The sequence below is a fragment of the Lontra canadensis genome, unplaced genomic scaffold (genome assembly GCF_010015895.1).
Source record: "Lontra canadensis isolate GAN:19392208 unplaced genomic scaffold, GSC_riverotter_1.0 scaffold6, whole genome shotgun sequence".
Lineage (NCBI taxonomy): Eukaryota > Metazoa > Chordata > Mammalia > Carnivora > Mustelidae > Lontra > Lontra canadensis.
In genome coordinates this window covers 19,948,490-19,969,247 of record NW_022631000.1, presented here as the reverse complement: position 1 = coordinate 19,969,247, position 20,758 = coordinate 19,948,490, and the positions used below count along the sequence as shown (strand labels likewise).

Below are 20,758 nucleotides of genomic sequence, written 5' to 3'. Positions count from 1 at the left end.
TCTATGTTGGGCCAAATCCCAGAGATGAACTATTACCCTGGTTTCCTCTTCTAAATTCTTAATTCTTGCCTTGCCTAGAATTCTGTTTCTCCTTCTAGAACTAGATACTCTACCCACCTCTCATCCATCCTTGTCCCTTCTGGGGTTTTCTATGATGCCAGGTCATGGAATCGTTGTGCTTTGGTACAGGGTACATTTGTCTTATTGGACCCTTATGATTGATTTCTTTTGACTTAAATCAGTGTCTCTCAACACGAGTGGAACCACCCCTGGGGCATGTATTAGAAACTCAGGAGGGCATTTTTGTGATTGCCACAGGTTTTGGGAGGGGCACTAGTGGCATTTAGTGAGAGGGAAGTCAGGATACCATTCTCCAATCATGTGCACCACAGGCCCCTTAACCAAGAAATGTGTGTCCTGGATAACCTTCAAAACTCACACTGGATGTTTATGTGGGAAGACCTGTTTGTAATTACCTGGGTGTGGAACTCAATCCCATTTTACTTGGAAATACAATTACTTTTGCATAGTTTTAATGTACATGGAATTTTCCATAAATGTCCTCTAAGCATTTTTTAAAGATTTTATTTATTTATTCATTTATTTATTTATTGGACAGCTGGAGATCACAAGTAGGCAGAGAGGCAGGCAGAGAGTGAGGGGGAAGCAGGCTCCCCGCGGAGCAGAGAGCCCAATGCGGGGCTTGATCCCAGGACCCTGAGATCATGACCTGAGCCGAAAGCAGAGGCTTTAATCCACTGAGCCACCCAGGCGCCCCTCCTCTAAACATTTTTAAAGGAAGTGATTATTGTACTGTGTTTGGTTCAGAACTTTACCAGCAGTAGTCACAATCTCAGAAAAGCACCTCAGTGTCAGTGTTATCATTCTTGCTATTTGAGTTGCCAGCATACCTGTGTCTACATATGTCTCTGTCACATTCACTCTGATCTCAAAGCAATGGACTATTGCATTCTGTCTTCTAGTTAGTCATCCCCAACATTCATATACTCCAATACATATTATTTTATTCTAAATTATTCCCCTTCCACCCATATTTTTTCTTTATTTTTATAGTTAGGACATCATAATAAAATATGTATATGGGTGGTTTATTATCTATGAATTTCTTTTTAGAACAGTAAATGGAACTTAACAAAACATTCATTTAAAATTAGGTCATTGAAAAAAATAAATAAATAAAATTAGGTCATTGGCTTTCCATGCTACCCAGGGAGGGGTCCATACAACATTGTTCTGTGTTCCCGTGGCAACTTAAAGGGGAACTTTCACAATATCTGCAGACCTGATGTCCTGCAAATGAAAGAGGAGGATGTCATTAAATTCCTTGCAGCAGGAACCAACTTATATGGCACCAGCTTTGACATCCAAATGGAACAGTACATCTACAGGAGGAAAAGTGATGGCATCTACATCATAAATCTGAAGAGGACCTCAGAGAAGCTTCTGCTGGCAGCTCTTGCCGTTGTTGCTATGGAAAACTGAGCTGATGTCAATGTCTTATCATGCGTGAATACTGACCAGGGAGCTATAATGAAGTTTGCTGCTGTTATAGGAGCCACTCCTATTGCTGGCTGCTTCACTTCTGGAAGCTTTGCTAACCAGATCCAGGCAGTCTTCCGGGAGACTTCTGGTGGTTACTGATCACCAGCTTCTCACAGGGGTTCTTATGTTAACTTGCCTGCCATCACTCTGTGTAACACAGACCCTCCACTGCACTATGTGCACATTGCCATCCCTTGCAACAACAAGGGAGCTCACTAGTGGGTCTGATGTGAATGTGGACCCAGGAAGTTCACACGAGTGGCACCATTTTCCTGTGAACACATGCCTGATCTCTACTTCTCCAGAGACCTTGAAGAGATTGAAAAGGAAGAATAGCTATTGCTGAAAAGGTTGTGATCAAGGAGGAATTTCAGTTTGAATGGGCTGCTCCAGCTCCTGAGTTCACTGCTCCTCAGCCTGAGGTCGCAGACTGGTCTGAAGGCACGTAGGTGCCCTATGTGCCTGTTCAGCAGTTCCCTGCAGAAAACTGGAGTGCTCAGCCTGCCACTGAAGACTCCCACTGCTCAGACCACTGAATGGGTAAGAACAACTACTGATGGTCTTAAGCTGCTCTTCCAGAAAGGCAAACAAAATGGAAATAAAATTGAAGGAAAATAAACAGACAGTTTCTTTAAAAAAAAAAAAAATCAGGTCATTGAGTCTAATCAGATTAAGAATCCTTGACCTAACCTGATACTATAGTACTATCTGTTGAAGGCAAGAAAGGATTGAAGATAAGGTCAGGGCTTTCCTAGGAGAAGGCTGTGGCTGCCTATCAAGAGGTCTCATGGGTCATAACCTTCTGAGAAATTTGTCACTTTCCAAATTTTATTGTTTATCCTCATCAGGAACTCAGCAGTTTTTAAGATTCAAGATCACTTGAATCAGGTGAATCTGTAAGGTTACTCATAGTCAACTTACAAATTCACATTGGGAGATATTTCTTCCCAGGGACTCAAAAACTTATGTCCACTGTGTAGGGCCACCAGTCCTAGGAACAAAATGAGCACAAATGCCGAGCAAAGAGCATACAGGGTACAGAAGAGAGATCAGAAGAGGCACTCCAAGCCCACAGCTGAGCATACTTCTCCAGCAGCCACGAAGGGCAGGGTCTCTCTTCTGCGCAGTGCTTGGGTTTTCACTTTCTGTAGCCCAGCTTATTACTTGCCCTTCTGTCCACACCTCCACCCATCTTCACAGGCTTCCTCCAGGCAGTGTACAATACAAATGATTAAATATCTTCTACTAAATGACATTCACATTCTAGACCTGGTTTCCTCTGATTACACTAGATCGCCCACCTTGATTGGAGTTTTTTGAGGTCTATGCATTTCCCAGTCTGTTTTATCCCCACAGATGACTAATCATATCCATTGTCTGTGAATTTCACTAGTTCAACTCAGAAGGTGACCTTATGTCCATGATCTCCAAATGCATGGAGAGGCAGACTTTCTACTGTTGCATCCATATCCTAATGTCAGAAATGAAGGCTAAGTCCCTGTCAGACTCTTCTCCTGCTCTGCACTAGTCCCTATAGCTGGGACAGTTTTCTGATTCTTATTTCAACTTGATAAAGAATAGTCCCACCTCCCTTCAGCCCCTTTCTGCCACTTTCTGCCCCCAGCCAACCTGGGTGGAAAACTTCTAGCATAGATTAAGCTGGAGGCCATCCAAATTATGACAGTAACTTATTATGGGTCAGAAGAAATAATTCAAGTATTTGTTTTGAGGGAAGAGGTTGTTTTTCAGTTTGTTGCTTATGAATAGAGTGATTTCTACTTATGCAAACTGGTCAGATGAACTGAGGAGCTGATTAAATGAACAGTTTAGTTAATTAAGAGATAGTATATATAAAATAGATGAATAATGATTTTCATAGAATTATTAATAAGATAGAGTTAATTTAAAACCTACATGAACTACAGTTTAGTTATTTTCTCATGGTTCAGAAAAGAAGAGTTCAGGGGAGTGTTCTCATCCTGCTGCACCATATTATATTATGGACTGAAATAATGTTTCCTCAAGCTTTTCATTTCAATCATCCAGACCTTCTCTGTCCTAATTAGTGTTTTCTGTGTTCTTTGACTTTGCTGAGCTGAAATTTTCACTATTAAATGTGCATCAGTAAGAACCTTACTTTAACTTTAAAAGGTTTCATCCCATTCTTTCATTAAGTTTGTTGAGTATGAAGAAGCTTCCCTCACCAAATCAAAAATTTATGTTAGTATATTTCTGTAAGGCTTTAATTTAATGCCTTCCATCCTTCTCCATTAGAAGAAGATGACAGTAAATATGGCACAAGTTCGTCATTTTCTCTAAGAGTTTTTAAATATTGAATGAACATTAGCTGGAATTTAAGTGTAAGAAATATCTGAAATTGTATTGCATTTATTCATTCATTTAATTATTCATTACATGAACATTTATTAAACATCCATCCTGTGGCAGATACTGTAGTAGGCATTGGAGATAGTAAGATAGTAAGTCATATTTCCAATTCTCATGGAGCTCATAGTTTAAAAAAGGAGAGAGAGATAATGTAAAAATAAAATTTCCACTCGGTATAATGGGTACAACTAAGGAAGTTTGATGGAAGTTCAGTGGTAGCACAGAAAAACTAAATGATCAACTCTACCTAAGGAGGTAGGTAAGGCTACGGAAAGTTCACAGAGGAAGATGCTTATACTGAGTTTTGAAGGAGAGGTAGAAATTTTCCCACTAGACACAGGAAAGAGGGATATTTCAGAAATATGGAAGAGCATGTACACAGGCAAGTAGCAATAATGTAGCTTCTGGGAACTGGAAGCAGTTTGATGGGTCTGGTGCCTAAGACAAGACCTCATTAAGATAAGGCTGGAAGAGCTAGATCTTAAATGGCCTTGAGTGCACTGACAAAGGGTTTGTATGTCATTCATTTGGCAGCGGGGAGTAATTGATGAGTGCTAAAACGGAAGTGACACAATCATATCTGTATAAGGTAGGATCACAATTGATTCCATGTGGATGGATATGTGTTAAGACCAGAGGTAAGAAGTATAAATAGCTGAAATAGCTGGCTGTCTACTGAAGATAGATGATCCCCTTGGACAGTACAGATCGGATGTTGGGAAACATTTCCTTCACAAGGGTCGATATTTCCCAATTTTCTCCAAATGGAACCATGTGACTAGATTTGGTTAAGGGAATGTGAGTTAAGGTGTGTAGGATATTCTGAGCCAAGGTGGTTAAGTGAATCTATGCTATGCAGTTTTCACTTCCACAGCAAACCTGTGTTTGAAATAGTTGTCTCACAAGATGGAAAAAACCTGGATCCCTGAGTTAGAAAAGAGGTGTCCAGAAGAGCCACTCAGCCAATTACACTTATGTTGAACTTCATGTGAGTAAACAAATTTTTTGTGTACTAAGCCTCAGAGATCTAAATATTATTTTTAAAAAACTGTTGGGTTGTTCTAACACAGAAGGAGTGTTAGGAAATGTCTGCAATGCTTGAAATAAAAATAGTGACTTCCCGTGTTATATGCTGAAGTATAGGAGCCCTTAAAGAATATAAGTGAAGCGGGGCACCTGGGTGGTTCGGTGGGTTAAAAGCCTCTCTCTGCCTTCGGCTCAGGTCATGATCTCAGGTTCCTGGGATCGAGCCCCGCATTGGGCTCTCTGTCGAGCAGGGAGCCTGCTTCCCCTCCTCTCTCTCTGCCTGCCTCTCTGCCTACTTGTGATCACTGTCTGTCAAATAAATAAAATCTATTAAAAACAAAAACAAAAAAAAGAAGATAAGTGGAAAATGGAAGAAAGAGGGATAATAATTTATAGATAATATTAAGAATATAGAAGAAGATGGGATCCAGAGCATAGGAAGCAAAAGCTCCTTCAGTAGGAGAAGGGAAGGAGTAAGGTCTCTTTATTAAAACAGGAGAAAAAACACAGCTATAGGTAAGCAGTAAGAAGCTGCCTGGTAGCTACATTTTCTCTGAGAAGTAGCAGGTAAACACATCTGCTGAGAAAGTGAGAGTAAAGGTTTTGAGGACAAGAAAAATTTTAATAGTAATTTCTGTGAAGAACAGGAGAGAGCTGTACAGAGATATTTGACAAGTGAAAGACCACCAGCCCACACAATTGAATGAATTTTCTCCACCTCAGTTCATCATTCTGGCTGGAGGGGTCAGAAAGGTGGGTTTTAAGATTAATCCAAGATTGAAAGATTCCAGAATAGGTGCAGGTACAAAACAAAGGAATGGCAGAAATGATCTCATAAGTTAGGGTAGATTTCAATGCTGTAATCAAGAACCCAACAATAATTCAGTGGTTCAAACAAGACAGAATCTTCATATTCTGGGTACAATGGTAGTAAACATATTCCACACTGGATGTAAGTAAAAATCTGGACAGAAGGCATATAGCAGCTTTTCAAGGACTCTGAAAATTAAATAATAACTGGTGATTGGGGGAAAGGACTAGAATTTGAAGTACCATCAAACTGATGGTGCATTTATGATCTTTTTCCTTCCATATACCAGGTTCGACTGGAAGCAACACAAAACCTGAATGTGGGCATCTGCACAGACAGAGGGAGCTCCAGGAGAGGTTGTCTAGTTCTGGCTCAAAGAGCAGTGAAGAGTCTCCTAATGCTCAAAGTGGGGTGAGGAACTCCCCCGGCTCCCCACCTTGTCTTTTCTTCATTCTTTAATACCCCAGCCTCTAAGAAATCTCATGATGGCAGTGGCAGTGACAGCAAATGTGGTGACAGTTGGCCTACAGGATTCTGAGAGAGGGGAAACTTCCTCCCTGATCAGATGAGCTATGATTCTCAGAGGATGAGACAAACCCTCGTTGCTTTTTGTCTACTCTGTGTCCTCCTACTGGTTAGCCCTGGACATCATTGTAGTGGTAAAAAGTGTGCAACAGGGTGGATAAATATTGCCCCAATTCTGGTTGGAGAACTCCAGGTAACCAGAAAGTACTGAAGAGATTACTATAGTGAAGAGATTGGGTAAGCATCCCCATAAAGTTGGTTATGAACTCCTAGGCTCATTTCCAAGTGTACAGTCATGGATTTGACCCTAAACAGCATACCATAGACTCTAAGAACTGATATATAGAATAGAATACTGCCAGGGTCACAAACTAGCCACTGGGTAGTTCACATACAAGACAGATCTGAATAGCACTGAGAAAGCTTCACAATTAGACATTACACAGGAACCACAGAAACCTGGCTGGAACTCATAACTGAACCAAGCTGGGCTGGTTGTCTGTTAAAACAAAAGAAATACTCAGGATCCCATAACATAATATTCTAAATGTCCAAGATACAATTCAAAAGTAATCAACATATAAGGAACCAGGAAAATCTCAACCCTGTGTGGTAAAAGGTAATCAATATATGCCAATGCCAAGATGGCACACATGTAGGAATTATCTGATAAAAACTTTCAAGCAACAATTATAAAAATACTCCAGAAAGTAAAGGCAAACACTCTTAAATGTAAGAAGCTAAAGTCTCAGCAAAGAAATTAAAGATATAAAGAAGAACCAAAGAACAATTTTAGAACTAAAAAAAATACAAAACTGAAAAGAAAAAAACCTTACTAAAGGGACCCAATAAGCAGAATAAAGATGGAAGAGAAAAGTGTAAATTAACTTGAAGACAAATCAATGGGATTTACCCAAAGTAAATAAAAGAGTTTTGGGTTTTTTGTTGTTGTTGTTGTTGTTGTTGTTGTTGTTGTTTGTTTTTTAAGAATAGAGATTCAGACACCTGTGGAATATCAAAAGATCTAGCATTGATGTCATCATAGTCCCACAGGAAAGGATAAAAATAGTGTAGAAAAAGCATCTGAGGAAATGATGGTTGGAAATTTCCCAAATTTTGTCAAAGACATAAATCTACAGACTCAAGGAGCTCAGCAAACTTCAGCAGAATAAATCCAAAGAAATCTGTGCCAGACACATTGTTAGCAAACTTATAAACTAATCACAAAGAAAAACACTTGAAGGTGACCGGAAGAAATGGACATATTATTTGTAGGCAAACAACAATTCAAATGACTGTGGAATTCTTAAAAGAAACTGTGGAGTACAGAAGGAAGTGGAACAATATTCATAAAGTGCTAAGAGAAAAAAAAAAAACACTGTGCAAATCAGAATTCTAAATCCAGTAAAATATCCTTTAGGAAGGAAGGTGAAATAAAGACATTCATACTGAAAGAAAACTAAGAGCCAGTAGACCTGCCCCAAAATAACTGCTGATGAAATTCTTTCAGATAGAAGGAAGATGTTACAAAGGAAACTTGGGATATCAGAAATGAAGAGATCAACAAAAACAGCAAATATATAGGTGAAGATAAGACAGTATCCTCCTCTTGAGTTCTTTAAAATACTTTGCTAAAGCAAAAATTAGAAAATACCTAAAACTGAACAAAAATGAAAATATAACATATCATAATATGCAGACAGAATTAAAGCATGGCCTAGAGAGATATTTATAGCATTAAATGTTTATACTGGCAAAGATGAAGGTTCTCAAATCAATATTCTAAACTCCACCTAGAGAAACTTAAAAAAGATGAGTAAAATAAAGCTGAAATAAGCAGGATGGAAAAAATAAATATAAGAGCAATAAAAAAAAATCAATGAAATTAAAAACAAAACCAGTAGGAAAAAATCAATGAGATCAAATCTCAGTAAAACTGATAAATCTTAAGCGAGAGAGAGAAATTGCCACTATCATAGCTATTAAGGAGATTGAATCCATAGTTTAAATCTTTAAAAAAAGAAAGCTCCACACCCAGATGGTTTCACTGGTAAATTTGCAAAATGTTTAAAGAAGAAATAATATTATTTCTGCATAATTTCTTCCAGAAAACAGAAGTGGAATGAACACTTCCCAACTTACTTTATAAGATCAGCATTATCCGGATACAAAAAACAAAGTACAAAGAAAACTAGATAATACAAAGAAAACTAGAGATGAACATATTCCATAATCGAAAACACAAAAATCCCAAAGATACTAACAAATCAAATCCAGTAATATGTAGAAAGAATAATATACCACAATCAAGGGAATTTGTCCTGGTAATGTGATATTGGTTCAATATCTCAAAGTCATTCAATGTAATCCATCATATTAATATCAAAGAAGATGAAAAGGCAAATCACAGACTGAAAATATTTGCAAAACAAAACATGTATCTGACAAAGGACTTAGATTCAGAATATTAAAAAAACACAAAACTCTCAAACCATGACAGGGACAAAAATTAGACAAAAGATTTGAGGAAATATTTTATCAAAATATGTATATTGATGGCCACAAGCTCATAAATGATGTCCCAAATCATTGACCACTAGGAAACTATAAATTAAAACTAGAGTTTACTCAGAAGGGTGGTTGAAATTAAAAATATTGACATTATTAAGCCTTGGTGACTACAGAGCAACTGGGGTCCTCATTCATTATAAGCAGGAATGCAAAATGGTAGAGCCACTTTGAAAATCAGTTTAACAGTTTTTTATAAAAGTTAAACACATATACCTACCATATGACTCAGCAATTTCACTCCTGGGTATCTACTCAAGAAAAATGAAAACATATCCTCACACAATTGTATATGAATATTTACAACATAAGCATTCATAATAGCCACAAACGTAACAATACAAATGTCCAAGTTCTAGTGAATGGATGATCAAATTATAGCATATCCATGCAATGGGCTATTACCCAGTAATTAAGAAGAATGAACTACTGATACACATAACAACATGAATGAAACTCAAAACACCATACTAAATGGAAGAAACCAGTCACAAAAAGCAACATACTATATGGTTCCATTTTTATGATATTCTAGGAAAGGCAGAACTACCATGACCTGAAGCAGATCAGTAGTTCCCTGGGGGCAAGGACCAACTGCAAAAGGGCAGTAGGGAAAGTAGAGAACCTTTTGTGGATGATAGAAGTTTTCTAAAACTGGATTGGGGGGGGGGCAGATGCATGACTGTATACACACATACATGTGACTTACCAAAGTTCACCAAACTATACACCTAAAATGGGTGAATTTTATTATACATAAATCATGCCACAGTACAAATGGACAATAAAAATGAAGGTTAAGTAAAGAAGTTTTCACAAATAAAACCTAAGAGAATTCAGTGCCAGCAGCTGTGAACCAGAAGAAACACTAGAAAGTTCTTCAGGCTGAAGGAAAATGATCTCCGATGGTAGCATGAAAGGGCACTGAGAAGGGTGGTGAATGCATGGTTAAATATAAAAGAATATCAACTATTTACATTAAAACCATAATAAATGCATCCATAGAAGTAAGAGAGATGACAACAATAAGCACACAGTGGAGGGCACTCCATGCAGTTAAACTGTTGCCAAGGTCCTTGCCTTGTTTAGGAACTGGTAAAAATCAAAGTGGCAAAAATCAAAAGCACTGATTAAACTAGGCTGTATTACATCAAGGATGCCTATTGCAGTCTCTAGTGTAACAACTGAAAGAACTACGGAAGACATAACTAAAAAATGAAGAAAGAGAAATAGAATAATAAAAAACTTTCCCCATGCAAGAGAAGGCAGGAAATGAGAAATAAAGGAACAAAGTACAAGAGGACAAAGAACAAGATGTTAGACTCAAACTCTATCATTAATTATTAATTATTTTAAATGTCAATGGCCTACAATCCAATTAAAAGGCAGTTTGTCAGACCAAATTTTTTAAAAGGCAAAACCAAGCTCTATGCTATTTATTTACTGGAGTCCCACATTAAGTAAAAAGATAGGGAAAATGCGAAAATAAAAGGATGAAAAAAGGTATCCTACACAAACACTAACCAAAGTAAACCTGATGTAGTTAAATTAATATCAGCAAAGCAGACATTGAGATAAGAAGTATTGCTAGAGACTAAAAGGGATATTTCATAATTATCGAAAGATATTTTAAAATACTGTATCTTCCTTGTGTTAAGTGCCACAATTATCTAATAATAGAATAACTAACTACCTTCAGGTAAGATGATGATTTCCAAAATGCCTTGTCATTTCAAGCACAAAAATATGACAAAACCAATTTTTAAAAAAGTATTGCCCATCCATGCATGACATTAGACTTTTAAGAGTGACACCTTTGAAAATGTTAGGACTATTACATTTGCTGATCACCAAGGGTTTTATTTGTGCCTATGGCATTAACATTTGTAAAAATATTCCCTGCGTCTGTCATGTTTAATAGTCTATTTCTATTTCCTCTTTATTCTTCTGAAGTCATGAGTAATAAATTCACTCAGAAAACAGGAGTTAGTTAGCACTGCCAGCACAGACCAGTTTCATTAGCTTAATGAAAATAGTTTGGGGCAAGACCTTCAACAGCTGTTATATGTCTTGATCAGAGTTCAGTCATTACCTGTTTTTAAAAAAATAACTTTACTGTAACTTCATATTCAGCTCTTTTTTATTCTGGGTCCACATGTAGCTTCTAATATACCCTTAAATAGAAAGTAATGAATGCAAAAGCTATAGAACTTTGTATAAATGTCAGGTTCTGTTTCTGTTTTTCACCAAACTCTGAATGTCATCATTCAGAAACCACATATGGCTCAGTGAGGTGCCTTTGTTCATAAAAACCCTTTCATTTTTCTCAGTGAGCTGTAGCCAGAGGTAGAGACATTCTCTAAATGTTGAACTGGGAGCTATTCAGATAGAACGCTGTGTAGGATAAGAGAACATGTCCATCATTCAACGAACGACTTCATTTGAATGAGGACAAACAACAGAAAAACAAAACAAAACAAAACAAAATGAAGGGGCAGTCATTTCTCAGCCTTGATGTATTATAAGCTGGTCAAACTAAAATTAACTGCATGGCACACTGAGACTGGGAAGTCTGGGAAGCTGTGGCCTGGGTGCAGGGTCCTCAGGAGCGGGGGAGGAGCCTGGAGTGAGAGGGAGTTGGGGATGGGAGCATAAAAACCTTGGCCTTACTCTCCTCCCTCTTTTCACCTCTGGCCAACACCTCCCAATGGTGAAACACAGCTGGAAACCAGAAGGCACGTTGGGACAGCCTCTCCGGAGAAGAGTGGAGAGGGCATCTGGATGGGCATAGGGAAGCTATCTAACACAGGAAGCTGCTGCAACGGTCTAGATAAAAACCACCTGCTGAATTTCAATCTTTGTTCTGCCGTAAACCATGTGCCATGGGATTTTGTGGACGCCACTTAACTGCTCTGAGCCACTTTGTCCTATTCTGTTCAGATGAGGGGACTATGCCTACCTCTCAGAGTTATTGTGAGGATCAGGTTAAGACTTGTAACATTTAGTGCAGTGCCCCACGCACAGTACAAGCTAGACAAATGACGTCACCTTCCCTTCTCCATTAAATATATTCTCTGCTTGCCTAGAGATCTACTTTCCTTTCAATATTAGCATGCTTTAGAAAAATCCTCTTATTCCTAAAGACCCTAGGGAAATGTCAGGATCATTCCTATGTCAAATATGTTATAGTAGTAATTGCCTTGGTCAGGGCAATTTAGGCAGAGAAACATTTTTTTATTCTTAAGAAAAGTGGCATATACTATAAGGGGACTAATTTGGCCCTTAGCAAATAACTCAATATAGATTCCCACTTATTTACCAGAAGCAGCAGTTTATTTCCTAGTACTGCCAGACACTGACATCAGCTGTCCCCTATTTGTTTGTGTCAGGTAATGAGAAGCTCTGCATGCAGAACACTTTCATTTGGGGAGGCTCAGAAGATTTGCTGCAAGCCAATTGTTCGTTCCAAGGATTAGAAGAGCATTTTTTTTGTTGTTGTAAATTGCATACCAATTTGCACCGCTATTTCCAAGTTCTGATGGAAAGTCTATAATGTATTTCTATAATCATCTGATGTTTTTATCTATGATCTCTCAAGCTGGCATATTTTCTGCTATTCCATCCACCCAGATTAATTCCCAAACAATGATGGTTGTCCTGCTGGCAAGGCCTCCAGAGGAGTCTGGACCATGACCAGGGTACAGGCTTCTCTTGTGAGGTGCTCTGATGACAAGGGAAAAACGGAGAGTATTGAGTGCAATATTGAGAAAGGCTTACAAAATGATAAGTCTTACTTACATCTATACCCACTTTCCACTTTCCACTTTCCAACTTCTCATGTTGATTGATGCTTACCTCCTTGTTTTTTATAGATGAGAAAACTGACACTCTGAGACATTAAGTAGCTTGCCCAAGACGTTCCACAATTTTCGATGGCGTGAGGATTAGAATGTAGGTCTTCTGATTCTAATGTACTTGTCCAGAATGAAAAGGTAACCTTACCTTCTAGAGTAACATGCTGACTGCCTGCTGTCTGTAAAGGATTAAGACAAGACCACCCGAGTTTCACCCAGGAAAAAGAAAGCAGACTTTAGGATTTCTTTATTTACCTGACAAGAAGACACTCATCAGTAAAAAGAAATTCATTGACTAGATTGCTGAGGGGGAACAGTCAAAATTTTGTAAGTGCTTTAGAAAAGTAGAAGAGATTCAAGGTATTTATGCTAATCAAGCATTGAAAAATGAATGTTCTAGATAGAATCTAGAATGGAGCCAGTCCAAAGGTCTTACATGATTGGTTAAAACATCATTGGTCTGGAGAGCCTTCAGCTGGGCCCAGTAAGGGTCTGGATGGGAGGCGGGGTCACTAGAAGCTGATATTTCTTTTTCACTCCATAATAGTTAAGCATAGCATTAAGGTTGACATCTCAAACTTCCACACCTCTCAGGCATTCATCAGAATCACACCAATGGCTTGCTGAAACAGATTGCTGGACCCAACCACAGTTTCTGATTCAGTAGGTTTAGTATACAGTCTTAGAATCTGCATTTCTAACAAGCTCCCAAATGAAGCTTTGCAGCTGGTCCAGGGTCCATGTTTTGAGAATGACTACCCTACATATATAATGCTGAAAGGGGACAGTTTTAATTTTAAACTTCCTTGACAGCAACCTCCTCTTTAAGATCTGACTACCAGATGACTCCCTCACACCCAAGACAGACAGAGATCTTTCCTGATAATAACCTTCATATTCTACTTATGGAAAAGTTCTTAGAGGAAGGAACTATTTTTATGGGGCAGGAGGAATGAAGAAATTGCTCATGGAATCCCAAGTCAACACAACTTACACCACAACCTCATACCCGTATCTTTTCATTTCCCTTCCTTGGGAGGAATCAATACTGAATTATTTGACTTGCCTTTTTAAAAAACAGCATTACGTGCATTGATTGAGTCTCATGATATTTACGGTTTGCTTTTTATTACCTTACCCTTCCTGATCAATAATCACTTTTTCCATGCTCATAACTTTATCCTATAGAATTTTTGGTCAGTGTACAGTCTGATTTATTTCTACTGTGACTCAGCCAGACAGTTTTCCAAACTTACAGTTCTCCTTGTAAAAATGCAACGTTCTCCAGTTATACCTTCTTTGTTGGGCACATATTCCACCCCTGCCCCATGGTAGTTATTTGTGTATTGGTTTATGCCGTCCAGTGGATTGGTGTCTATGGAGAGAAGGATCTCATTATAAAGATTTGTTTTCCTTATACCACCAGCCCAGGCCCTGCTCATAATACATGCTCGATAAGTATAGATTTGGATTCATTGGCAGTTTTAAATAAGATACTCCTTAGCTGATTCTTTTTTAATCATATGAGTGAAATTCATACTTTTTGGCATATTTCTGAATCATAGATGCATGTAACCACTACCACAATTAAAATACAGAAGAGTTCTATTACCCTAAGTAAACTTCTTTATACATGCTGCCTCTTTATAGTAAAAAATTCCCCTTCCCCTTAGTCTCTGGCAACCACCGGTCAGTTCTTTGTCCCTGTAGCTTTGTTCTTTCCTGAATGTCGTGTAAAGGTGATCATATGTAGCCTTCGGATTTGTCTTGTTCGTCTTAGAAAAATGCATATGAAAGTCATCCATTTTGGTGCATGTATCAGTAGTTTATTCTTTATTGCTGAGAAATATTCCATTGTATGGCTGTCCAACTGTTTTTTTATTCATTCACCAGTTGAAAGATATTTAAGTTTTTTCCAATCTTTGGCAATTATGAACAAAGCTGTTGTAAATATTTGCATATGGGGTTTTATGTGAACATAAATTTTCATTTCTTTTGAATACCTAAGAGTGGGATTGTTGCATGTTATGATAAATGTATATATAATTTTATAAGAAACTTTTAAATTTTCTTATAGAGGAGCTATACCCTTTCATAGTATTCTTATCAGCAATATATGAGTTCAGTTACTCTGCATTCCTCATCAGCTCTTAGAATTGTCAGTTTATTTTGTTTTAGACATTCTGGTAGGAATTTAATGTTACTTCATCACAGCATTAATTGGCATTTCCCTAATAAATAATGATATACTGATTATCTTTTCATGTATTTATTTGCCACCTATGTATTATCTTCTTTGACAAAATATGTGTTCAAATCTTTTACCTATTCTTTAAAATTTTTTAAAGATTTTATGTGTTTATTTACTCAAGAATGAGAGAGAGCAGGCGGGGGGAGAAGCAGAGGGAGAGGGATGAGCCAACTCCATATTGAGCATGGAGCCCATCACAGGGCTTGATGCCATGACCCCAGACTGAGCCACCCAGCTGCCCCTACCTATTTTTTTTAATTGAGTTATTTCCTTACTGTTGAGTAATGAGAGTTTTATATGTTTTGGATAATAGTCCTTTGTCAGCTATGTGATGTGCAAATATCTTATTCCAGTCTGTAACTTATCTTTCATTCTCTTAACAATGTCTGTACAAAGCAAAATTTTAAATTTTGGTCAAGTCCCATTTCTTAATTTCTCTTTTAGGGATCATGCTACCACTATTTAAAGAACCCTGCCTAACTCAAGCTCACAAAGATTTCCACCTATTGTTTCTTCTAAAAGTTTTATAGTTTTACATTTTATAGTCAGTTCTGTGGTCCATCTTAAGCTAATTTTTGTGTAAGGTTTGGAGTATAGTTTGAGGTTCACTTTTATGTTTACTGGCATCCAATTGTTCCCATAGATTTGTTGAACTGCACTTGCACTTTTGTTAAAACCCAATTGACTATATTTGTGTGAGTCTGGGTTCTCTATTCTGTTCTACCAATCTATGTTATCTATCTTTTCACAATACCATACAGGTTTGATTATTATACTTTTTAGTAAGCCTTGAAGCCAAGTAGTATGACTCTTCCAAACTTGTTCTTTTCCAGAACTGCTTTGACCATTCTAATTCCTTTGCTTTTCCAGGTAAATTTTAGAATCAGATTGTGAATATCCACAAAAAGTTCTACCCTCGGTTGATTCTTTTTTTTTTTTTTTAAGATTTTATTTATTTCTTTGGCAGAGACAGATCACAAGTAGGCAGAGAGGCAGGCAGAGAGAGAGGAGGAAGCAGGCTCCCTGCCGAGCAGAGAGCCTGATGCAGGGCTCATCCCAGGACCCTGAGATCATGACCTGAGCCAAAGGCGGAGGCTTTAACCCACTGAGCCACCCAGGCGCCCCCCTCAGTTGATTCTTAACCTAAATTGTTTACTTGGGCTGACCTGTAGTTCTCAAACTTCAATGTGCTTCAGAATTATAAAAATGCATGTGCTGGGGCTTGATTTTGAATATTCTCATTCGGTATTTCTGCCAAGGGCCTGGGCATTTGCATTTTTGACACTGTCCTCGAGATGATCCAATATACATGGTCATGGATCATGATTTGAGAAACATGATACTGGATTCCCAGAACCTAGGAAATTGTCCACAGCCTTTGAATAATCTTAAAAGTATTACATCCACAAATTTGGTGAAAGGATATGGCATTGGGTTCACAGTTAAATCTAACAACTGATAATATACATCATACAATATTATGGCTGATTGGTATTGTCAAGCCTGTGTCAAAACACAAACCAGAACCTCAAATGTGTCTTACTGTCATTTAGGTGATGAGAAAAATGATGTGGTTTTCCATGTCCCATAAGTAGCTCTTCTGTGATATTTATCCCATGGAGTAATTCCATGAACATTTTCTTAAATTCTTAAACCATTTTCAAACAAGGAGAAACTAGATTGGAGAGATGTACAAGCTAAGGAAGAGAGTTACAAGGAAGAACATCAATCAAATGAATAGACTCTTGAGAAAAATTAGATTAATGACCATAAATATTAACTTTGTTTTACATTGAAATATGGATTGGCCAGCTTGCTCTGGGAATTGGACATTCTTGTTAATTTAATTTTCTATGTAATAAGAGATGGAAGGTTAACTGGAAAAACCTTCCAGTAGAAAATCATTCTAAAATGAATTAGTGTATGTTTCGTGTTAATTTATTATTAAGCATTCACTGCCTTGCTTGTTTCCTAAGGGTAGGAAATAACAATATAGAGAAGACCAAAGTGAATTTGAGAGGCTTCTCACAGGCCTTTAGACCAAGAGGCTCCCTGAATGAATGGTCCTGGCAAACAGATGGGAAGAAATTAATAAATTATTCTAGAATGCCACCAGGGAAATAGGCTCCTTTACAGATGTTAATTGCTTTGCCGATAGGCCATGGCTACATATAACAGGGAGTGGAGAGTAACAATTTAGAGGGAAACCAACCTTCAGACTGAAAAGACCTGTCTCCACAGTACTAGAATCAGCAGTCTTCATGAAGTAGGCTGGCATATGGAAATATTGCCCTCCATTGGGAGAAACAGGAGAGTGATTCCCCCTGGAGAAGGACCGTTCTTTGGCTAAAATTTTATCAAGTAGCCACCTATTCTTGAAACTTCCTGTAGGATTTCTTGAGGCACCACAGGGAGGCTTGTTGAATGTTTTGATGGGCAATGTAGTCTAGGAGTTCCTAGGTGGACTCAGAGCCAGGCTGCTTTGATCTACACCCTGTCTTCACTGCCTGCTCACAATATGACCTTGGAAAAGTCACTGCACTTCTCTATTCCTCAGCTTCACTATCTGCAAAATGGGGGGAACAATAGTAAATGGACTGAACTCACTAATCAAAAGTCAGAAAGCAGCTGGATGTATAAAAAAGAAGACCCAACTGTATGCTGCCTGTAGGAGACTCATTTCAGATCTATAGACACATAGAAGCTTAAAGTAAAAGGATGGAAGATGACATTCCAAACAAACAGAAACAAAAAGAAGGTATCTATAGCCATACTCGTATCGGACAAAATAGACTGCAAGCCAGAAAGGGTAACAAAAGACAAAGGTAATTATAGAGTGATAAAGAGGTCCATACATCAAAAAGATATAACAGTTGTAAATAGATACACTCCAACACCTGAGCACTGAAATATATTAAGCAATTAATAACAGATATCAAGAAAGCAACAGACAACAGTGCAAAATCATAGAGGACCTCAGGACTCTACTATCAGCAATAGATAGGTCATCCAGGCAGGAAATCAACAAAGAATTGATAGAGAATTGAATCAGACTTTAGAGTAAATGGACTTAATAGACATATACAGAACCTCACATCTAATAGCACCAAATATACATTCCTGTGTGTGTGTGTGTGTGTGTGTGTGTATGTATATATGTATATATGTATGTATATATATACCACATCTTTATCCATTCCTCTGATTCTTCTGTTGATGGACATCTAGGCTCTTTCCATAGTTTGGCTATTGCGGACATTGTTGCTATAAACATATATACAATGGAATATTATGCAGCCATCAAAAAACCCCAAACTCTTGCCATTTGCAATGATGTGAATGGAACTAGAGGGTATAATGCTAATAGTAAGTCAAGCAAAGAAAGACAATTATCATATGATCTCACTGATATGAGGAATTTGAGAAACAAGACAAAAGACCATAGGGGAAGGGAGGGAAAAATGAAACAAGACAAAACCAGAGAGGGAGATAAACCATAAGAAACTCTTAATCTCAGGAAACAAACTGAGGGTAGCTGGGGGGGAGGGGTAGGAGGCATGGGGTGCCTTGGTGATGGACATTGGAGAGGGTATGTGTGATGGTAAGTGCTGTGAATTGTGTAAGACTGATGAATCACACACCTGTACCCCTGAAACAAATAATACTTTATATGTTAATTTTAAAAAGATAGAAAACAAAACAAAAACTACAAAACATTGCAAAAACAAATTAATAAAGACTTAAAAATGGTGATTAAAAAGAAAGAATACACATTCTTTTCGAGTGCACATGGAACATTCTCCAGAATAGATCATATGATAGGCCACAAAATAAATCTTAGCAAATTTAAGATTGCAATCATACCAACCATCTTTTCTGACCACAATGGTATGAAACAAGAAATCAACAAGAGTCATTGAGGAAAGTGAGCTCTACAAATACATGAAAACTAAACAACGTACTTTTAAACAACCATTGGGCCAAAACAAAAATCAAAAAGGAAATAATTATCTCAAAACAAATGAAAATGAAAACACAACCTATCAAATATTGTGGGATGCAGCAAAAGCAGTTCTGAAAAGAAAGTTTATAGAGATAAATGCATATGTTAAGAAACCAGAAAGATCTCAGATAAACACCTAACTTTGCACCTTAAGGAACTTGAAAAAAAAAGGAAAGAACAAAATAAACCCAAAGCTAGCAGAAGGAAGAAAATAATAGGATCAGAGTAGTAATAATTTAATAGATCAGAAAAAGAATAGAAAGTGTCAACAGAACTAAGAGTTAGATCTTTGAAAAGATAAATGAAATTGACAAACCTTTAGCTAGACTTAACTAAGAAAAAAAAAAGAGGAGACTCAAATAAACAAAATTAGAAACGAAAGAGGAGAGCTTACAACTGATACTACAGAAATATATAGAATCATAAGAGACTTCTATAAACAACTATAGGCAAAAAAATTACATAACCTAGATGAAATGGATGCATTTCTAGAAACACAACTTACCAAGACTAAATCAGGAGTAGAAAATCTGAACAGATTGATAACAAGTAGAGAGATTGACTCAGTAATCAAAAAACTCCCAACACAGAAAACTCCAGGACCAGATGGCTTCACTGGAGAATTCTATCAACATTTAAAAATTAACATCACTCCTCCTCAAACTCTTCTAAAATATCGAGGAGAGAGGAATATGTTCAAACTCATTCTACGAGGCCAGCATTACTTTGAAACCAAAACCAGATAAGAATACCACAAGAAAGGGGCACCTGGGTCACTCAGTGGGTTAAAAAGCCTCTGTCTTCGGCTCAGGTCATGATCCCAGGTCCTGGGATCGAGACCCGCATCCGACTCTCTGCTCAACAAGGAGCCTTCTTCCCTTCCTCTCCCTCTGCCTCCCTCTCTGCCTACTTGTGATCTTTGTCTGTCAAATAAATAAATAAAATTTAAAAAAAAAGAATACCACAAGAAAAAATTACACAGACCAACATTCCTGATAAATACAGATGCAGAAATTCTCAAAAAAAAATTAGTAAACCGAATACAAGAGTATTTTAAAAGGATTATATACTATCAAAACCAAGAGGGATTTATCCATGGGCTGTAAGGATGATCTGACATATGCAAATCAATAAATGTAATGCATCATGCCAATAAAATGAAAGATAAAAATCACATGATTATCTCAATATATGCAGAAAAATTATTTTTTTAATAAATTTTTTTAAACATATAATATATTTTTATCCCCAGGGGTACAGGTCTGTGAATTGCCAGGTTTACACATTTCACAGCACTCACCATAGCACATACCCTCCCCAATGTCCATAACCCCACCCCCCCTCCCAACCCCCCTCCCCCCATCAACCCTCAGTTTGTTTTGTGAGATTAAGAGTCACTTATGGTTTGTCTCCCTCCCAATCCCAACTTGTTTCATTTACTCTTCTCCTACCCCATTAACCCCCCATGTTGCATCTCCTCTCCCTCATATGAGGGAGATCATATGATAATTGTCTTTCTCTGATTGACTTACTTCGCTAAGCATGATACCCTCTAGTTCCATCCACGTCGTCGCAAATGGCAAGATTTCATTTCTTTTGATGGCATATGCAGAAAAATTATTAACAAAACAATATCTTTTCGTGATAAAAACCTTAATGGACATGTATAGAAAGAACATACCTCAACATAGCAAAGACCATGTAAGACAAACCCACTGCTAACATACTCAATGGAGAGAAATTGAAAGCATAAGATCAGGAACAAGGCA

At 37.6% G+C, this 20,758-nt stretch overlaps 1 pseudogene; it reads left to right on the top strand.

Annotated features, from left to right (window-relative positions):
• The window catches only part of LOC116864767, an 87,222-nt pseudogene that overhangs the window by 6,181 nt on the left and 60,283 nt on the right, over window positions 1–20,758 (top strand).